Source organism: Chrysochloris asiatica, unplaced genomic scaffold (genome assembly GCF_000296735.1).
Source record: "Chrysochloris asiatica unplaced genomic scaffold, ChrAsi1.0 scaffold00003, whole genome shotgun sequence".
Classification (NCBI taxonomy): Eukaryota; Metazoa; Chordata; class Mammalia; order Afrosoricida; family Chrysochloridae; genus Chrysochloris; species Chrysochloris asiatica.
This window is the reverse complement of record NW_006408521.1, coordinates 48,892,903-48,914,989: the sequence shown is the minus strand read 5'-3', so window position 1 is coordinate 48,914,989 and position 22,087 is coordinate 48,892,903.

The window sequence follows — 22,087 nt, the reverse complement described above, 5'->3', positions numbered from 1 at the left end:
CTAGGAAAATTAGAAATAGTCAACAATGAAGTGGAATGCATAAACATTAATAACCTAAGCATTAAGCAGGTGAAATAGATAGATATTGACCATTTCAATCTGACAATCACGTGGTTTACTATGCTAGAATGACTAATTGAAGAGAAATAGTGTCACATTCATCCTCAAAAGAACATTTCAAGATCTATCTTGAAGTACAATGGTGTCTGTGGTAGGATAATATCCATGCACCTACAGGGAAGACCAGTTAATACAACTAATATTCAAATTAATGCACCAACCATTAAAGCCAGTGATAATGAAATTGAAGAAGAATTCTACCATATTCTTCAGTCTGAAATTGATCAAACATGCAATCAAGATGTATTGATCATTACCAGTGATTGGAATGCAAAGGCTAGAAATAAAGAGGAAGGATCAGTAGTTGGAAAATATGGCCTTGGTGATAGAGAAGATGCTTGGATGCATGATAGAATTCTGCAAGCTCAATAACTTCTTCATTGCAAATACCCTTTTTAAAAAACATAAAAGATGACTATACACATGGACATTACCAGATGGATTACATAGAAATAAAATAGACTATGTCTTTGGAAAGAGACAGTAGAAAAGCTCTGTATCCTGAGCCAAAACAAGGCCAGGAACAGGCCATAAACTGATCCTATGCAAGTTCAGGTTGAAGCTAAAGAAAATGCAAACAAGTCCACTGAGCCAAAATACGACCTCCAACATATCCCAACTGAATTTAGAGATCATCTCAAGAACAGATTTGATGAATTAGACACTAAAGACCAAAGACCAGAAGAGTTGTGGGATGGCATCAAGAACATCATACAGGAAGAAAACCAAAGGTCATTAAGAAAACAAGAAAGAAGGAAAAGATCAAAATGGATGTCAGAAGACATTCTGAAACTTGCTTTCCAGCATAGAGATGCTAAAGCAAATGGATGAAATGAGGAGGTACAAGAGATGAACAGAAAAATTCAAAGGTCAGTTCAAGATGGCAAAGTTAAACATTACAATGAAATGTGCGAAGACCTGAAGTTAGAAAACCAAAAAGGAAGAACATGCTCAGCATTTCTCAAGCTGAAGGAACTGAAGAAAAAATTCAAGCCTTGACTTGCAATACTGAAGGATTGTATGGACAAACTATTGTCATCAACAAAAGAAGATGGAAGGAATACACAGTCATTGTATCAAAAAGAAATGGTTGATGTTCAACCATTTCAAGAGGTAGCGTATGAGCAAGAGTCAGTGAGTGATACTGAAGGAAGAAGTCCAAGGTGGATTGAAGGCATTGTCAACGAACAAGGCAAAGAACAATTGATGGAAAATAAATTTAAATTTTTTAACAAACTGAGGCAGCACTGGAGGCACTCACTCACCTATGCCAAGAAATTTGGAAGACAACTACCTGGCCAACTGATTGGATTGAGATCCATATTTGTGCCCATTCCAAAAAGAGGTGACCCAATGAACTGTGAAAATCATCAGATAATATCATTAATATCATATGAAAGTAAATTTTTGCTAAGGATCATAAAAAAACAGCTGCAACAGTACATTGACAGGGAACTGTCCGAGATTCAAGCTGGATTCAGGCAAGGATGTGGAATGAGGGATATCATTGCTGACATCACATGGATCTTGGCTGAAAGCAGAGAATACCAGAAAGATGTTTACCTGTTCCTTATTGACTATGCAAAGGCTTTGGACTATATAGATCACGACAAGCTATGGGCAACATTGCGGATAATGAATATTCCAGAACACTTCATGTGTTCATGAGGAATCTGTACATAGACCAAGAGGCAGTTGTTTGAACAAAACAAGGGAACACAGTGGTTTAAAATTAGAGAAGGTGTTGACTAGGGTTGTATTCTTTCACCATACTTATTCAATCTGTATGTTGAGCAAACAATTTGAGAAGCTGGATTATATGAAGAAGAACGTGGTATCAGAAAAGCGTGGCAATATTGGAGATGATGCAAACTTGCTTGCTGAAAGTGAAGAGGACTTAAAATATTTAGATGAAGATCAAAGACCACAGCCTTCAGTATGGGTTGCACCTCAATGTAAAGAAAACAAAAATTCTCACCACAGGACCAATAAATAACATCAAGCTAAATAGAGAAGAGATTGAAGTTGTCAAAGACATCATTTTGTTTGAGCAACCAACACTCATGGAAATAGCAGTCAAGAAATCAAACGACGTATTGCATTAGGCAAATCTGCTGCACAAGACTTCTCGAAAGTGTTTAAGAGCAAAGTTGTAAGGTTGAGGACTAAGGTGTACCTGACCCAAGCCATGGTATTTTCAATAATCTTAATATGGGTGTGGAATTTGGACATTGAATAAGGAAGACTGTAAAAGAATTCATGCATTTGAGTTACGGTGTTGGAGAAGAAAATTAAAAGTACCATGGACTGCCAAAAGAACAAACAAATCTATATTGAAAGAAGTACAACCCGATTACTCTTTAGAAGCCAGGATGGCCAGACTTTGTCTCTCATACTTTGGACATGTTGTCAGGAGGGAGTAGTCCCTTGAGAAGGACATCGTGCTTGGTAAAGTGGAGGGCCATTGAAATAGAGGAAGACACCTAACAAGATGGATTGCCACAGTGCCAGCAGCAATGAACTCAATCATGGCAATGATTGTGAGGTTAGTGCAGGACTGGGCAGTGTTTGTTTTGTTGTGCATAAGGATGCTATGAGTTGGTACTTGATGACATTAGCAACAACAACATGCATTTGAATTCTTGTGTTGGCTAAGAATCTTGAGTATACCCATGGACTGCCTGAAGAATGAACAATCCAGGCTCCCTAGAAGCAAGGATTATTTAAGTAGAAATGACTTATTAGGAAATCTAACTTGCCAATAGGATAATTGTTGTTGTTGTTAAGTGCTGTGGAGTCGGTTCCGACTCATAGTGACCCTGCACAGGGTTTCCAAGGCTGTAAATCTTTACGGGAGCAGAACGCCTCATCTTTCTCCCGCGGAACCGCTGGTAGTTTCGAACTGCTGACCTTGCGGTTTGCAGCCCGATTCGTAACCACTACGCTACCAGAGAATAATGGGAAGGCAGAAAAAAACAGATTCCATTGTAGAACTGGATCACCCAAGATGCTGCTGCTTCTCCAAGGTCAGAAAGCTCTGGAGTGAGATTTCTACTTGCTCCAGCCCCTGTCTCCAGAGATGTGCCATCTCAGCTAGGTTCCAAACTAGGAAAGTGAATGTCCTACACTTCTCTTCCCACGTAATTCCACTTTAAATCGAAGTCCATTCACACATCTTTCTTGCCGTGCAATGTAGTTCGGGACCAGGTCTTGTGTCAGTACATGTGACTGCTTCACCTAAAGCACACCTGGAATTCTAGCTGCAAAGGAGGGCGTCTGGAAGGACCTGAGCATTTCAGCCTCTGTGCAGGATCGAACGTTGAATGAGACTCTTCCATAACGCCTCACATAGAGAAGGTGCTTGGTAAATGTTGGTTCGAATGAATGGAGTGTGTGTACATACATGTATGTGTATGTGTGGGCCGGGGGTGGGGGGGAGACGGAGCACTGCCAAGTGGAGTGTGATAACAGGAAGCACTGAACTTGGGTGGTCAGCTGACCCTTACTAATTACTAGTGAGTCATTCTGAGTAAGTCCCTTTTCTGATTGGTCAGGTTATGGGGTTGCACTAGCTTGAAGAGCCCATCAGCGTCTGAATTTTTTCAAGATGAAATTGAAATGCAGAGAGGGAATCAATGATGTCAATGGAAGACCTTTTCATGTTTGATTTATTGATGCCTGGTGACACTGTGGTTAAAGTGCTCAGGTGCTCACTAAAAACTCAGTGGTTCAAACCCATCAGTTATTCCATAGGAGACAGATGTGGCAGTCTGCTTCTGTAAAGATGTCTCGCAGTGGAACCCCTATGGGGGAGTTCAGTTTTGTCCTTTGGGTCACTATGAGATAGAATGAACTCAACAGCAGTGGTTTGGCTTGGAGTTTTGTCTACTTCCCTAAAAGGAGATCATGACACCCATGTTTGTCTGTCCTAAAGGGAAAGCAGCTGTTCTTTTAAGCATATAAATTCATTTGTGCTGTAGAAACAGTCTGTAGAATTTCTTTCTGTCACTACTATTAGTATTGTAAAAGCATTCTACTTCGGGGTTCAGAATACCTTGTGCCTTTAAGCTGGATAAAATATGTCAAAAAAAAAGACTTGGGGGCACAATGCAACATGTATGCCCTGGAAGATTCCATGGTAGAAATTTAATTATGCTTCTAGTTATTGGGGTGAGAGAGTCATTAATCAAGAAAGGGGCCTCTTAATCCTCCAATTTTAATAAGACACAGTAAATGCCTTTCACTGGTGAATGGTAAGTAACAGCTAGGCGTGGTTAACGTACTTCTGTGGCAGGCTTGCTGCTGTTCGGTGTCCCCAGTTCTCCACCTTCTAATCCTGCCAGACTAGCGCAGGGCAGATAGCCACCAAGATGACTTCTGGCTCCTTCAAACTGCAGGCTGGCAAGTGAGCATTTGACACCATTGGTGCCAGGCTCTACGCAAGAGCGAACGTGACAATCCCTTAGAGATCAACACCCACATGCTAGAATCATCCTTAAAGAGAAGCCCCAAAAGATATATTCTATTCCAGAAATGGAGAGCTGTACTGTCCACGTATGTCCTCCATTGAAGTTAGAACTTTACACCAGTTAGCAGGAGCGTTGGAGAAGCGAACTGGGAATCTCCTTTGTTCTCTTCCACCTTCCCTCCTTTCATGTGCTAATCCCCAGGGAGATGGCCATGCATAAAATGACACAGCTTCTGTCCATAGAGAGCCCGAGAAGTGACAAATAACCCTGCACTGGTCAGTTTTTGTGGTCTATAACAACCTCAAGGTCTCAGCAGTGCTCAGTAATGAGTACTGGGCTCTCACATCTGTCCGTTGGCTGGAGGTTGTCCAATCTAGCCTGAGCACAGCTGGAACAATGTCTTCTGTCTGTGCCTTTGATTCTTAGGATCAGCAGGCCAGCCCAGTGTGCCTGTGGACTTGCTTATTCTGGATATATCCTATGAAAGCAAGCACATAGTGTGTGACTGTTGGCGTCTGCTTTCTTTCGTCCAGCGTTTTGTTTCTGAGGTCCATCTGTGAGGTAGCATATATGAGGACTTCATTTCTTGTTATAGCTGAATATTATTGTATTGTTTTGTTTATCCATTCATCTGTTTATGGATGTTTAGATTGTGTTTCTCTTTTGACAACTGTGAGTTGTATTGCTATGGACACTTGAGCACCAGCTTCTGTGCAGATATATTCTTATTTCTCCAGCTATCTGTCAGTTTGTCATCCTATGGTGGTTTGCATGTTGCTATAATGCTATGCCACCAGTATTTGAAATACCAGTAGGATCATTCGTGGTGGACAACTTTCAGCGGAGCTTCTAGATTAAGGTAGAATAGGAAGAAAGGCCTGGCAGTTCCCCTAAAAGAATTCATCAGTGAAAACCCTGTGGATCACACAGAATATTGTCTGATAACAATGTTGGATCCCACACATTGATCAGTTTGTCACAGGTGGTGGCTTGTGTGTTGCTGCGATGCTGGAAACGATGTCACTAGGTGTTTCAAATAGCAACGGAATAGACAGGTTTCAGCGAAGCTTTCAGACCGAGAACAGATAGGCAGTCCACGTCTGCGATACGAGCCCCTGAAAATCATAGGAATAGCAATGAGATGTTGTCTGATGCAGGCAGTGCTGGAAGATAAGCCCCTCAGGCTGGAAGGCACTCAAAACACGACTAAAGAAGAGCTGCTCCCTCACAGTACAGATGACCACAATGACGTGAACACTTTCTGGACCTTCATTTGCTGATGGGGCACAACTCAAAATGAGAAGAAACAGCTGTAAACAGCCATTGATAATTAGAACTTGGAATGTACAAAGTATGAATCTAGGAAAATTGGAAATTGTCAAAAATGAAATGGAATGCAAACTAATCAATACCCTAGGCATTAATGAACTGAATGAACTGGTATTGCCATTTCGAATCAGACAATCATATGGTTTACTCTGCCGGAAATGACAAATGAAAGAGGATGGTGTCACATTCATTGTCAACAAGAGCATCTCAAGATCTATCTTGAAATATAGTTTCTATATGTCTACAAGGACGACCAATCAATACAAATATTATTGAAGTGTATGCACCAACCTTTAAAGCCGGTAAAGAAGAATTTGCAGAATTAGCCCTGGTGTGGGACTGTAGGATAAGCACTGGACTGCTAATTGCAAAACTCACCAGTTATTTCTCAGGAACCCTGTACAGGATCACTATGAGTCGGAACTGACATGACGGCACTTAATAACAACAACCGACTTCTTCAGTTTGAAATTGATTAAACATATAATCAAGATGCATTATTAATTATTGGTGATTAGAAGGCAAAAGTAGGAAACAAAGAGGAGAGATCTGTAGTGTGGCCTTAGTGATAGAAATGATGCTGGAGATGGCATGATAGAATTTTGTAAGACCAATTACTTATTCATTGCAAAAACAATTTTTTTTTCAACAACATAAACAACTATATACAAGGACCTCACCAGATGGAATGCACAGGAATCAAATTGACTACATCTGAGAGAAGAGATGATGGAGATGGCTCAGTATCGTCAGCTAAAACAAGGTCAGGGGCCAACTGAGGACTAGACTACCAGTATCTCATATGTAAATTCAGGCTTAATCTGAAGAATATTAAAAGGAGTCCAAGAGAACCAAAATATGACCTTGAGTATATACTACCTGAATTTAGAGATCGTCTCAAGAACAGATTTGATGCACTGAACACTAATGTCCAAAGACCAAAGAAGCTGTGGGATGACATCAAGAACATTATACATTAAGAAAGCAAAAGGTCATTAAAAGACAGGAAAGGAAGAAAACGACAAAGTGGATGTCAGAAGAGAGTCTGAAACTTGCTCTTAAATGTAGAGTAACTAAGTCAGTGGAAGTAAAGGAGCTGAATAGAAAATTTCAAAGGTCAGCCTGAGAAGACAAAGTATTATAATGTTGTTGTTGTTTTTAGATGTTATCAAGTCGATACCGACTTAGAGCGACCCAGTGCACAACAGAACAAAACACTGCCGGATCCTGATCCTGGGCCAACCTCACAATTGTTGCAATGTTTGAGCACATTGATGCTGTCACTGTGACAATCAAGCATTATAATAGCATTGTGTAAAGACCTGGAGTTAGAAAGCCAAAAGGGAAGAAAACGCTCAGCATTTCTCAAACTGAAAGAACAGAAGAACAAAGTCAGACCTTGACTTGCAACATCATAGGAGTGAGGCTGGACAACACATAGGGTTTACAGCCACATCAGATCAGATCATGGAGGTGGTGATTACATTAGATTAGGTCACATCATGGAGGAGTTCCGCATCTTAACTGCCAAACCAGCCAAGTGGACACAACACCTTAGTGATCTCAGTGACTGATCCAGCAACGAAGAACAAATAATGGCAGCGCCCGTGAGGTTGGGGTTTTGTTGTTGTTGAGTGCCATCAAGTTGGTCCGACCCATAGTGACCCTGTATAGGATCTCTAGGGAGCAGCTGGTGAGCTTGAAACGCCAATGCTGCGGTTCAAACTGACCTTGCAGTCTAGTGCATAAATCCACAACGCTGGTGTAGTCTATGAAATGTACAATAACCACAAGACCCAAATCCTCTGCCATCGAGTCAATTCTGACTCACAGAGAGCCTCCATGTAGCATTATGAAAAAGTCTGAAATAAAGTGAGAATGACTGAAATAAGACAGAGACATGAAGTAAACACATTGAAAGGGTGCCCGACGCAGGGTTGTCACAAACCTTCAATTTGTTAAAAAAAAGCGCAACATCTTTGAAGTGTAATGAAGTGAATGAAGCCCAATAGGATGAGGTCTACCTGTAGGTATATGTGCTTGTGCGCATGTACGCCTCGTGGTTTCTCTTCACAATAATCCCGAGTGAAAGCAGGCTGGCCTTATTTTCTGTTTGTTTTGTTTTTGAGTGAGAAAGACCCTGCCCTGTGAGAACAGATGGAGTACCTTAGAAGGGACCGGAACCTCGGCTGAGGCCTGACGCGCCAGTACCTCACACTAGTTTCTCTCTCCTGTCCCCTCCTTGGACACCTGACTAATTGAAATTGGTAGCAAGTCAGATGCTCAGCCGCCTTCCCTCTCCGGTGCTTCTGGGCTGCAGACTGTCATTAAATTAACTGTGAGGGTTTTCTGTGCAGGACTGGAGGCAGTGACACAGAGACGAAGCAGGACCAGGGACTGTTCCCCCCACCCCAGCCCTCAAATCCGTCACCCCAAGTGCCTGGAGGTGGGTAATTCAATCACGGGCGGACTGACTGCCTCCCAGCCGGGACCAGGCTGACACACGGTCCACCCGCCGGGCAGCCAGACGGATTTTCAAAATGGAACAATTAAATCTAGAGCGAGCTGTCTGAACTGATTTTTCCCCGTCATCTTCAGCCAGTTCTGCAAACCCCCTTCCCAGCATTGTCTTCATTAGCGACGGAGACAGCCTGGACAAGCCTCAAATGGCTGGCTCCAAATTTGTTCTCTGCGCCCTGAAACGCCAGCGTTTGCGTTGCGTCCAAGCCCACCATTGCCTTGGCTTCCACAGGCCGTCTGTCTCCTGCTTTCACGAAGTGAAAAACGTTGGCCCTGCACCCTGGTTTCAGACATGGGCAACACTTCCAGCCGCACAGCTGATCACGACGGCAGGGGGCGCTCGTTACTCTGCGCCTGATGTGAAGGACGCCCCCTGGAGTTTTCCCGGATAGTGCACAGCTTAGGTCAGAAGGAAGCGGTTGCCCATGAGGTGATGGTTCAGGTGTGACTTCTTGGTGTCTGGTTCGCATGGGGAGGGGATGGAGGATGAAGGGGTTCTCCTTCTAGGGGTTAAACATGTACTACTTCATCAGTCACCATCATTAGATCTACAAAACCAGGTTGGTGTCCCTCTTGCTAAGGTCTTGTGTCTGGGGAGAAGAAGAGGGACAGGAAGGACAAGAGAGAGGAAGAGGCTCTGGGCCACCTTCTCATGTAACTTCTTAGACCAGTTCAATGTCAGCACCAGGGAACTAGGCTTTGAGTGAGGGGAGGGCTCAGAGGGTAGATCAGACCCGCCTCTTTGTTATGCCATGAGTCACTTGGACCCAAGCACAGTATCAGGAATGTTGTTATTATGAACTGTTTTTGAGTCTCCGCTCAACTCACTGTGACGCTGCGCATGGCAGAACAACATGCTGCTTCGTCCTATGCAATCCCATGATCAGTGTTGGCTAGGAGAACCGTGCTCCATCGAGTTTTAATGGGTGGTTTTTGGAAGGCGATCACCAGGCAGTTCTAACCAGTCCATCTTAGCCTGGAAGCTCTGCTGAAATGTATTCAACGTCAGCGTAGCTGGTGGTAAAGGTGGTACTGGTGAAGACTGGAGAAGACAAAAGCCCCAAGACCATCCATCAGGGGTCTACATGACCACTGACCCATAGCTTGGGTGCTTAATAAATATCACAATACCTCTTTTTGTAAAAAAAGTTTTTATTGTGAGCTATATGATAGTTTACATGGGAGCACATCAGCTTTACATTCATCCTATCATATTTTGTTTCATTGCAATGATTACAATCCCCTCCATGCATCCTCAAACAACCAAAGTGTACACCCTGCAAGTCTGTGCCCCCACCCCCACCCCCGTCCCAGTACCTCTTTAAACTCACATTCATTCTGCCTCCATTTCCCTCATCCCACTGGGCTGTTGAGAACTTTTGTCCTGACTGGGGCTCCTTCCTCTGGCACATGGCCATGTGTAGGTTCCAGGCAGCTTGTGTTGAGCCTTTAGAACTGCCCATGCTTGGCCCTTTTTTTTAGCTAACTCCTAGGGCTCCTAATAGTACTTTCCCTCAACAACCTACTCCCCTCCTGTGGCTTTGGACCTCCACCCAGAACCTATAGCCCTCTACCTTCTTGGAGAAGTACTCCCTTCACTTTCCCCCTCTTCTAGGACTCTCATCCTCTCTTCTCGCCTCCCAGATCTAGCAACAGCCTCTCAAGGAACTTGCACTTTAGCAAATGCAGGGAGAGTGATTATCTGCAAGCAACCTCTATTTAAGGCCCAGGGTGTGTGCATTTCCTTTGAGCCAGGGGATACCCAGGCCCAACTACCTTCCTGGAGGGCAGGGTGTGGATGGTAGAGAAAAATACAGCAAGACCAAAATGCAGATTGATCTGGAAGTAAGTAACCTTGTTGGAGCTGTGGTGTAGCACTGTAGGATAAACACTGGACTGTAAATCGCAAGGTCAGCGGTTCAAACCTATTTTGGAAACCTTATACAGGGTCGCCATGAGTTGGAACTGACTCGACGGTACTTAAGAGCAATAACAATAACAACAAATAGCCTTGTCACCCAGGTATCAGCCATTCAGAGCCCATGGTGGTTACTGTCAAGTTGATTTTGGCTCATGGTGACCCCATGTGTGCAGAGTGGGACTGGTTTTAGGGTTTTCAAGGCTTATCCTTTTAGAAGCACATGGCAGCCTCTCTTCTAAGGGGCCTCTGAGTGGGTTCAAACCATCAACCATTCTGTTAGTAGTCCAGTGCTTAACCATATGATAGGAGTTTCATCCATTTGTGCCAGCTGATGGATAATTCAAGCAAAGAGAGGAGCCTTTGGTGGCTTTTCTTCTTGGTGAGCAGAATTGAGAGAGTGGAGTGCTGTTTACAGAAGTTGAATTCAGTGTGTTCTACCCAAAACAGCCATGGAGTCTGTGGTTGGTTAAAAGGTTTATAATTAAGTTAATATTGCATTGGCAGTTTAAGATTCTCACACTGGGAGAACTTTTACCCCTCCCTGTTCAAAAAAGACCCCTGAAGTCCACCAGTAAATCACAGCCAACACAGCATGGATTGAAAAGAACAGCGTGGAATAATTCATCAGGCCCCAGGCCTGACAAATCTGAGTGGTTGATTTCAAAGTCCTTTCATAGCCAGTCGTCTACTCCATAATGGAACAATGCAGCAAGGCCGCATTAAGAATAAATCCAATTGTTTGTAAAAGCACGCGATAGAAATTCAGGTTTGGCAGCCCCACAATTTCCGTGACTGTGTCCCAAGTCTTTTGCCAAGTAAAAGACCCGGAAATAGAACCGCTGTTTATATAACAACCTGTTCCCTTTAATGACCGTTTTCTTCCCCTAAGTGCAGCAAACTATGGAAATACGCCTTGTTCGTTGGTGCAATTTTCCTACTGTGATTTTTTTTTTTTTTTTTTTTTGCTGTTAAAAGCCCCAAGAGAGTACATTTCTCTACCTACTTATTTGCTACTGTCAAAAGATAGCAAAATTCATGAAAAACTCAACTGCCAATCCATCCCCAACAAATATGCAATTATTTCAGGCTGGTGTTTTAAGCAAAAATGGTTTTCATGGCAGAAGCTGGCTTCTATTTTCTGCATGGGGGTTGGGGGAGGGGATTAGGGATGGCGGATGCTTTTGCTTCTGGCGGGTCCAATTTCTTGGAGCATCTCTCAGGAACACCTGTTCTAACACACAGTGGTGAATTTTCACATGCAGGATCCTGACAATTGGCTGAATTAAGTGCTGGCTTTGGTGACTTTTTGTACATCCCTTAGAGAAAGGGGATGCACAAAATCATTTTTTTTTCCAGCCTCACAAAGCCCATCTCCCCAGGACATTATACCAGGATGCTGGGCAGTACATGACGGAAAGGGCTTGGAAGTGAGGGGAAAATAGATGGTCTTGTCCCCACAATAATACTGGAGAGATCTACAGAAGAAGGTAAGTGGTAATGTTCTTGAAAGATAAACAATTGACTGTCTGTCACAAATAATTGATGACAGAGATCCTAGCGAATGTGACTGTGATAAAAAATACATATAGAAGTGTACACACACCTCTCCTGACATCTCAGTGCTTTCCTCTTGGCAAGAATCTTTGCAGGATCAAATTAGAAGTACTATTTGCTGAAAGGCAATATTCCCCACTCTAGGCGTGCGAAAGCAGAGCGGCATATCTCCTGGGGAGCCTACACTCAACTTTCATCTTGATAGTGAATCTAAGCTTCGTGTTTTATGATAAACGCACGTAGCCCTTGGCCATCCCCGGGATAATGACAACTGCATCGCCAAATGGAAGTTCCATTCACTCGAAGGGCTAGGAATTGACTTGCCTGATTCCTTGAAATTTGGTATTTATTCAACATTCATGAACAGCTCTGTCTGGTTTGGAATTGTGCTTTGTGGTACATTTTCTTGCATTTCTGGAGGAAGAAGGTTCCTGTGGCCTAGTGGGTAATGCTAAGACCAGTAGGTGGAAGCTGCCGGGATCCTACCATCAGTCCACTGGGGGAAGAATTTCCACCACTGACAGCTCTCAGAGACTACAAATGCTGGCTGGCATGGGAGGCAGGTAATCGGTAGCCATTCCAAAATGTTGATGGAGTTTGAAGAATTGGTGGAAGGTTGGTTTACCAGTTGTCATCACTGACTCTAATGACCTTTAAATTTAGTGATGCTTTGGTGGCCTGCTCTATACCTATATCCTTACCATGTCAATGCATGAAGACCTGACTTCTAGCCACCAGTACACTAGGCATTTTTTAGTGGTATTGAAACTACTTTGCTTGCCCATGTTTAAGTTAACCAAAGAGGCACGATTCTGATTATTGAATTTCATTGTCAGTTTAGGGGTAGAAGCTTCTGGAGAGTGAGCTATCACTGTATTGCAATTTCATCCTGTTTGCCTCCTTTTCAGACCAGGCTCAGCCTTGGAATTCTGGTAAATGGAAGTATCACAGTGCTGACTGTCTGGGTTTCTAAGTCCTAAGTTTGAGAGCGTTTTGATGTTCATGATTCCAATAGGTGATGTCTGTCTCTGAGTTTCTTTATAGCATGAGGCGCCCAGGATCAGGAATGTGTTCAAGAATTTGAGAAATACTTGGATCAAACACTTTAAGTCCATTATACATGCCATGCTGAAAGTCACAGATAGCTCTCTGGGCCTTACTACTACACCTACGGAACATTATCAAGGAGCTCTGGTAGCGTAGTGGTTATGAATCGGGCTGCTAATCTCAGGGTCAGCAGTTCAAAACGACCAGCTGTTCTGCGTGAGAAAGATGAGGCTTTCTGATCCCGTAAAGAAAGAGTTGAGCAGACTTGTGGGGGCGACCATGTTACGTTTTTTCCCTGGTCCTTCTTGTTCTTGCGGGTGTCTAAAGAATTAGTTCCGCCAAGTTGCCGCTTCTCAGTCATGCACAAACAGTAAGGATTCACTTAGAATCTCTTTATTGCGAAGCAAAAGTATGCTTCAGAGAAAGTAGCAGGTCTTTCTACATGAGTGGAGTAGAGCTGGTAGCAGTAGGGAGCATAGATTAGATTAGGTCAAAGTGGAAGGACACTTCTAAGAGAGAAATGGGTCTGTCTGTTTCCACGAGAGGAGAAGACCTTTTGGGGTTGGGGTGCACTGGCTTCTAAAGGTATGAGGTCTCTTCCTTGAAGAGTGGGCCAATACATATTAATTTGGAGGAGTGGTATGTTGAATATTCATGATTTTTTAGTAAAGGGGTGCAGGCTTCATGGAAATGGGGCACCTTCTGTAGTTGTCAGCTTTAGGCACTATCTTTGTGGGTCGTCTGCCTGCGGCCAGCTACTTGTCTCAGGGTTTCAGGTTCTGATATCCCTATCTCTGTCTACAGGCTGTTTTTCTCAGTGTTACCCTTCTTGTTGGACTAGAGATGTCTTCCCCTCTTTCAGAGGAAGCCAGGGTAAGAGAGGCCCAGGACCCCAGGGGTCCTAACTTGTTTGTGACAACCAGGCAAGTAAGGCGTATGGAAACCTAACGTGGACATTGGTCAGTTTTATCATTCTGCTAGCCTTTAAATGAGCCATCCCAGAGGCAGCAAGAGGCAACCATCAAGAAAGAAGAGCCAAGAATGGGATATGTCCTTTGGATCCAAGATCATTGTACTGAGCTGTGACACTGGACATAAGTAGCAGTGATAAGGAAATAGTGGCAGAAGAAACAAGAGATTGGACAGAGAAAGAGCATGGGGCTTCCCAGCCTACAGAGCAGGGAAAATGGAGTGCCTTTGGGCAGGAGGCTTGCTGGCCAAATGGGTTCTTCTGGAGATTAAAAGAACAAAGAGAACTTTGAAACACTTGCGTGTGCTTGCAAGGACTAGAAAAAGCCGTGCCTGTGGGTGTGGTTGAGAAGGGGCTCTCCTGATTGAATTGTAATCTGTTATTTCCCTAGTAACAGAACTCATAAGTACTGCCTGTGAGTTTTGTGCTGCTATTGGAACAAATGAGTGAACCCAGGAGAGAAGTCGAGAGGGCCGTAGGAGGAACTGGCTTCAGAACTGGTAAAAAGTTTGGAGCATGGAGGCATGTCTGACTTCCTGCTTCAGAGGAATCAGCCTTGGGTGGCTGATGCTGATGAACTTGCTTCTCCTCCACCCAGGCCCTTTGTGACCTCAGAGGAGGTCAGACACCCCTCCCACACTGTTTTGGAAGAAGTGCAGCCAGAGTGCTCTTTGGAGGCCAAGATGGCCAAACTTCGTCTCTCATACTTCGGACATATTTTCAGGAGGGACCAGTTGCTGGAGAAGGATATCATGTTTGGTAAGGTGGAGGGTCAGAGAAAAAGAGGAAGACCCTCAACGAGATGGATTGGCCAAGTGGCAGCATCAGTGGACTCAAGCGTGGCAACAATTGTGAGGTTGACCCAGGATCGGGCAGTGTTCTTTCTGCTATGCATAGGGTCGCTATGGGTCGGTACCGACTCAATGGCACCTAACAACAACAACAGTCAGAGCCCACTTGATGGTAACTAACAACAACAAAAGATGTTAAGTGTTTGCCTCAATCTTGTCTGGAAGAAGCTAATTCTTTGTCTTTTGTCCTAGAGAGTCTTACCTGACTCAAACATTGTTCTTACAAAGAAGGACTCCTGGATTTTCACCAGTCAGGACAGATTTTCTTTGGCTTCTAGTTTCTGGTCATATGGTGCCAATAGACTGGCCATTTTAAACCCATAAAAACAATAGAGCCTCTGGGACCATCAATGGAGAAGAGCCGAGAGCGGGACCCTACCCAGAGAAACAGAGATGCCTGAGATGGAGACAGAGATGATGACGTGGAGTGATGAAGTGACTGGGGACCTTGGACCCAGAGAGGGAAAGGGACTGTGGGCCGAAAACTGGGGGGAGGAGGGGGAAATGTAGGGAGCGGGTTTCTGGGATATACCCTTTGGGTGGTTGAGGATGCATGGAGGGGATTGGAACCATGGCAGTGAGATGATATACAATGGAATGAATGTAAAACTAAAGTTCTCCCATGTAAACTATCATATAATTCACAATAAAACATTAAAAAAAAGTAGAGCATTAAAATGAACGTTAAAACACATTTAGAAATAATTTCCCTAATACTTCCCCCTTTCAAGGCAATTCTTTCCATGTTGCCTTTTGGTGGTCGTGATGATGGGCCGACCTCACATGTGGCACAACTTTTGCTCTTTATGTTATATCAGAAACATTCTCCATGTTTCTACAGAGATTTCACAGTAGATTATTTTAATGGCTGTACAATCTTAGTGTCTAGATTTCCAATCTTAGGCTATTGTCTGGAGCATATTCTTGAAGAAACCTCAGTTTATTTCATTACTCCCTTAGCATATAGTCCCAGGAGGTGAATTATTTGTTCCAAGAATGGAAATGAAGCGGAAGCTGGGAGAGAAGGTAAGACAATTCTAGTGGAAGACAATTCTAGCAGAGTGAGTAGTGTATGCAAAGGCCCTGTGGCTGGAAAGAGCTTGGTGCTTTTGAGAAATGGAGAGAAGGCTTGTAAGGCTGCAGTTCAGAGCAGGCTGTCTTGTGATGAGAGAGGAAACTCCTGTCTTCAGATGGTAGCTGCTGGGGGTGGGCCAAGCACGGGCCGGAAGTGTGCATTCTCCCTCAGGAGATGATGGTCAAAGCACAGGTTGAGGACAGACCTTAGAGTGGTAGACACTAAGCATTGGCTTTCTCAGACTTGCATCCACACGCCTTCTTGTTCTAGAGGTTGCAAAGCTGAACAACACAGTTCCAAGACACCCCTACAACTAGAGTTCTGGAAGCAAATTTGTTAGTTGCCGTTGAGTTGGCTCAGACTCATGGTGGCCTAACGTTTGACATAAGTGGTCTGGTGCCCTCTTCATGATTGGTGGTATATTTGAATCCATCATTGTGGTCATCCAAGAAGCAAATTCTGTTTCTCTCAACTAAATGCAGATGCACAGGATTTGGACTGGAGAAAGGGGGTGGAGGGAAGCCATCTTCCTGCCTTTTAGACTGTTTTCTAATGAAACATGGGGATTTTCTGCTACCTCCTGACTGTGGAGAGATAGTTGTGGCAACAATGGTAGAAACAGTGGCAGCTTCTTTATTCCAGCTTTCTGGTCCCGGAAATGTAGCCACAAGTGTAATCTTGTGGTCAGAGGTTGAAGTCCCTGAGGTGTGGGCCAGTTCTGTTACGGGAGTCATCCCTGAAGGCCAGCACAGAACAGTTCCTCTTTAAGGCTGCTTTAGTGGGAACTCAAGCTAAGACAAGTACCTTTAGTGGTTTCCATTTCTTGCACTTCAGATCTGACTCTGAGAGAGAGGAACAAAAGACATTCACAGACAAAGTTCTATATATATTTTTAAACCATGTCAAACATATTCCAGGCATGAATTCATATTCTCAGGCTTCCAGCCTCTTAGTAATAATATGGATTTCCCAGGATATTAGAATCTCAAATTACATATCCAACCAACAAACATTTATCAGACCTCTGCTTATGCCTACCACTGTGCTAGGGGCTAAGAATAGAGAAATAGACAAGATAGAGTTCCTGCCTGCAGGTACATCATATTGAGATTAGATCTTATGGAAAATGTGGTTCTGCCATTTTGAGGGTCGCTCTGATTTCGGTATAGGATACGGATAGCAGAACCATATAAATTCAACATTAAAGCGAACTAGTGGTCTGATCATATAACTGGGTCAGCATAACATTTTCATCTACACCAAAGAGTGCCTTCAACATTCAAACTGTATATGTAGTTTATTAAAATGCTCTGTATTAACACATCGCTTCTAAGGAATTAAATTTAGTTGGAGAAACTGCTCTGAACTTTGGAGTCATTCATTGTAGCTGCTTTTGTGTGTGCATATGACAGAGAAAAATTACAGCCACCAGTGTCTCTGTTGAAAATCCTGCCTTCGATTGCCATCAATTGCTAATAATACATCATAATTATTCTTACAGGGTTAAGCTTTTCTCTTTCCTCTCCAACCTGGCTGGCTGAGATAACCTCTAGGAATGTCCTGAAGGACGGTTAGGGCTGGAATTCAAAAGCTTTCATGACAGCTGAGCTCTCATGCAATTCATTATTGGAAAGATGCGAAGGAGGACTTGTCGGCAAAAATAATGGCCGTGCAATTTCCAGTCATTCTCCTCACACCAGATCTTGGTGGCAGCCCGTGGGCCATGAACAAGCAGACCCTGCTCAGCTCTCATCCATCTGCAACAGAAACAGGCTGTGGTGGTTCACAGAGGAGCGAGCTGAGATCCTGGTGCCATGGGCCAGTGTTAAGGGGAGAGGTGGATGGAGGAGAGAGAGGTGTTTGGGGAAATACACCAGGGCACATCCCCAGAGTGATTGGTGCTTGGGTCCTTGGTGAACTTGGGTATGGCTCTGGTTAACATCAGTATCGGGAAACAGGAGATTAGCTCTCAGCCTGGTCACAGTTCAGCCCTGCCTGGCTTTGAGCCCAGAGCCAGGTGAAGATGGAGCTCAGTCATGCTTGTTGTCAGAATGAGGTTGGGGAGACTTTGGATGACACCATCACCTGGCTCAGCAGAGACCTAAGCTTCCAAAGACTGGTTGTCCCACGACAGCTCTCATCACAGGCTACAAACAGCGCACCCCTGTATGGCCTCAGGAAGTCAGCCAAGTCAAGCTCAGAACACAAAGGAGAGGCTCTTTCTAACTGGAAGGTGGCAAACGTCACATGTGCTGCATCTGCTGTGCAGTTTTCATTCACACTTTCAAGGTTGTTTCATTTTCCTTCCCAATTCTGCTACCTTCTTCTCTGATCTTCCTTTCCATTTGTTACCCAGACTACCCTTGCCAGGTTCTCAAGGTGAAGCCGCTGTAGAAATAGTGGCCTTGCCTGATTACAGTAAGGAAGAAGAAATGTCGAAAAGTTACAGAAAGGAGCATGGCAGTGAAAATGAGAATTGTTAGATGATGGTTATTAGAACTCTTTCTCAAGTGCTTTTAGAAGGACTTGAAAAGAAGGATCATTTGCTTGCATAGCTCATGGCAGAGATAATGAATTGTCTCTCCAGATTGAGGCTCTGCGTATTCTGCAGGAAGTGGACCCCAGCGTTTCAAATGGCCAAATGGTATAAAGAGTTCTTGTCTCTTATAATACACATGGCCACGTGACTACGTCCTGAACAATGGGATCTAGGCAAAAGTGCAGTGTTCAATTTATTTTTCTTTTGTTATTTAAAAAATGTAAGGTGACGTACGCAGAGATCTTAACTGCATGGTTCATTGGAATTTGACAAATGTACATAGCTTGTCTTAATCTCATACTGTTGCTATAACAGAAACATCAGTAGTGGGCGGCTTTAATAAACAGAAATGAACGTTTCCACAGTTTGTGGTTGTTATGCGCTGTCAAGTCGGTTCCAAATCATAGTGATCCTCTCTCTGCACAACAGAATGAAACCCTGCCTGGCCCTGCACCATCCTCACAATTGTTAAATGTGAGCCCATTGCTGCTGCCACTGTGTCGGTCTATCTTGTTGAGGATCTTCTTCTTTTTCACTGGCCTTCCACTTTGCCAAGTATAATGTCCTCCCTGACAACATGTCCACAGTACAAGAGATGAAGTCTTGCCATTCTCTCATCTGGCTGTACTTAACTCCAAGACAGATCCGTTTGTTCTTCTTGTAGCCCGTGGTACTTTTGATATTCCTCACCAACACATACTTCATTTGCATTTCTAGCAAGCAAGGCTGGGTCATAGGTATATTGTAGGCTTGTAATGACTCTTCCTCCAGCCCTGATGCCATATTCTTCTTCATGTAATCCAACTTCTTGGATGATTTGCTCAGCATACAGATTGAATAAATATGGTGAAAGTATACCACCCTGGTGAACATCTTTACTGATTTTGAGCCATTCAGTATCTACTTGAGCTATGTACAGGTTCCTTATGAACACAATTAAGTGTTCTGGAATTCCCATTCTTCACAATATTATCCATTGTGTTTGTTATGATCCACACAGTAAAAAGCCTTTGCGTAGGCAATACAGCACAAATAAACATCTTCCAAGTATTCTCTGCTTTCAGCCAAGATCCATCTACGTCACCAATCATAGCCCTCATTCCACATCCTCTTTTGAATCTGGCCTGAATTTCTGGCAGCTCATTGGCTATGCACTGCTACAAGAGTGCTTGAATTATCATAGCAAAATTTTACTTGCCTGTGATAGTAATGATATTGTGTGATTATTTCCTCCTTCTATTGGGCTACCTTTCTTTGGAATGGGCACAAATATGGATCTCTTCTAATTGGTAGGCCAGGTCTTCCAGATTTCTGGGCATAGAATAGTGAGTGCTTTCAGCACTGCATCAGTTTGTTGAATGTTTAAATTTGTGTTTCATCAATTCCTAGAGCTTTTTTTTAAAAAAAAAAAACAACAACTAGTGCCTTTGTCAGTGAAGCTTGAACTTCTTTCTTCAATGCCATAGGTTCTTGATCATATTCTACCTCCACTGTTTAAAAACGGTTGTTTTATCTTGATTTCCTTGCCATTTTGAAGTTCTGTATCTATACTTTCCTTTTATAGTTGATTTCATTATAAATTGATATCTCTGGTCCCCTATTTTCAGTCTTGTCCATGTGTTTTACTTTAAATACTTCTATATCTGGGTTGAGTTCTGAGGAGTGGTGTCATGTATGTTCAGCTCAGGTTGTTGTCTGCTATTGTTGGTTCTTAGCCCCAAAATACACCTGTTAGTATTTTTTGTAAAGTTTTTTCTGATTATTACAAATTCCTTAATTTTTGGTCTGTCTGGAAATATCCCAATTTCACTGTTGTATTTGAAGGGCAGCTTTCCTGGGTGCATGATTCTTGGTTGACATTTTTTTTCTTTCAGAATGTTGTAGATGTCATCCCATTGCCTTCTTGCCTGCATGGTTTCTGCTGAAAAATTGGAGTGTAATCTTGTTGGTTCTTCTTTGTAGATAACTTTTCCTGTTTCCTGAGCTGCTCTCAGGATTCTTTCCTGGTCTTGGGTTTTGGAAAGTTTAATTATGATAGGTCTTGGTGATTTTCTTTTGGGATCTGTCCTACTTGGTGTGAATTCAGCTACTCATCTACTTATCTTCTTGTCTTTTATGATGTTAGAGACGTTTTCTTCCAACAACTCTTCTACAATTTTCTCTGTGCTTTTATTCTCACTTCCTGTTCTGGAATTCTGATCACTCATAAATTATTCTCTTCATGGTGCCCCACATAAGTCTTAGATGCTATTTGGAATTTTATTTTCCAGTTTTTTTTTCTGATTGCTCTTCTAGCATACCAGTATTGAGATATTTATCTTCAAGCTTACTAATTTGGGCTTCCATTGCTTTTAATCCACTCATTTGCCCTTTCAATGTATTTTCCATTTCTGAAATCTTAGTATTAATCATTTTGATTTCTAATCACAGGTTCTGGATTGTTTCAAAATTTACATTTATTTTGTTTGTTCTTATAGTATTTTCCTAAAATTTTTTTTTTTCTGTGTTCTCCTTGCTGTCCTTGATGTTTCTGTCAATCTTTTGAAAGTACCTAAATTTCATTCTCTTGAATTCATTTTCAGTTAGCTCCATTACCTTTTCTTTCTCATAAATGTTTTCTGACTCTGCATCTTGGTCATTTGTTTGAGTCATTTTCTTTTGTTTCTTCATGAGAGCTGAAATTGTTTTCTATAGGACACTGAGGTGTTGTCATATTTGTATTTAATTGTTGATTATATGTTGATGTATTCTTAGGTTTTCATAGGCTCCCATGAGTATCATTAGAAAATGAAGCATGTGCATTGTTCTCTTGGCACTTCTGCTTGTGGGGTGGTGGTTTGGCTGGTGTTGATCATTGATCAGGTGGTATAGGAGCTGGTACTGGCTCTTACTCAATAGGTGGAGCTGCATGGGGTATGGTTGCCTCTGGGCTGTATGGGTACAGTTGCTGTCTTCTGTTGGGTGGGAAAGAGGAGAATTCCTTCCCACCTTTTACACACACACAAGAACACAAAGCAGAATAAACAAACAAGCAATCAAGAATTAAAAGAAAAAATAATAACAGAAAAAAAAGCTAAAAAAAAACAACAACAAAACAGTCAATAACCAGAAAAAAAGAATGTAGTAACTAAAAAGAGAAAAAAGAGGAGGAGTTCTAGAAGAGAAAAATTAGAGAGAAAATAAAAGGAAGTAAAACAAAACAAAATAAAAACACTTAGAAAAACCCAGGAAATGAAAGATTAAAAAGAACAAGAGAGTGGAGATCAAAGGGGTAAAAAGAAGAGGAGAAGTGAGAAACAGAGGAAAAGAAGGACAAAGAAAAGCAGAGAGAGAAAGGATAACATTTAAGGGAATGGAAAGAGAAGAAGGAAAAGAAAGAATAAAGAAATAAAAACAATGAAATGAAAAGGAAAAAACAATACCCCAAAACAAAAAAGCCAGTGGAGCTGTTGGACCCAGAAAACTTTGGGGGGGATTCCAGTCAGTGAAGGAGCTCTTGAAGTGGGTGCAGTAGGAATTTGACAGTGGATTTCCTGGCCCTAAATGGAGTCCTGGTGTGACAGTGTAGATTAATGTGCCAGACGGCAAAGCTGTTTGAACTGCAAGGTCGGCGGTTCAAGCTCACCAGCTGCTCCTTGGAAACCCTATACAGGGTCACTATGGGTCGGAACCAACTTGACGGCACTTCACAA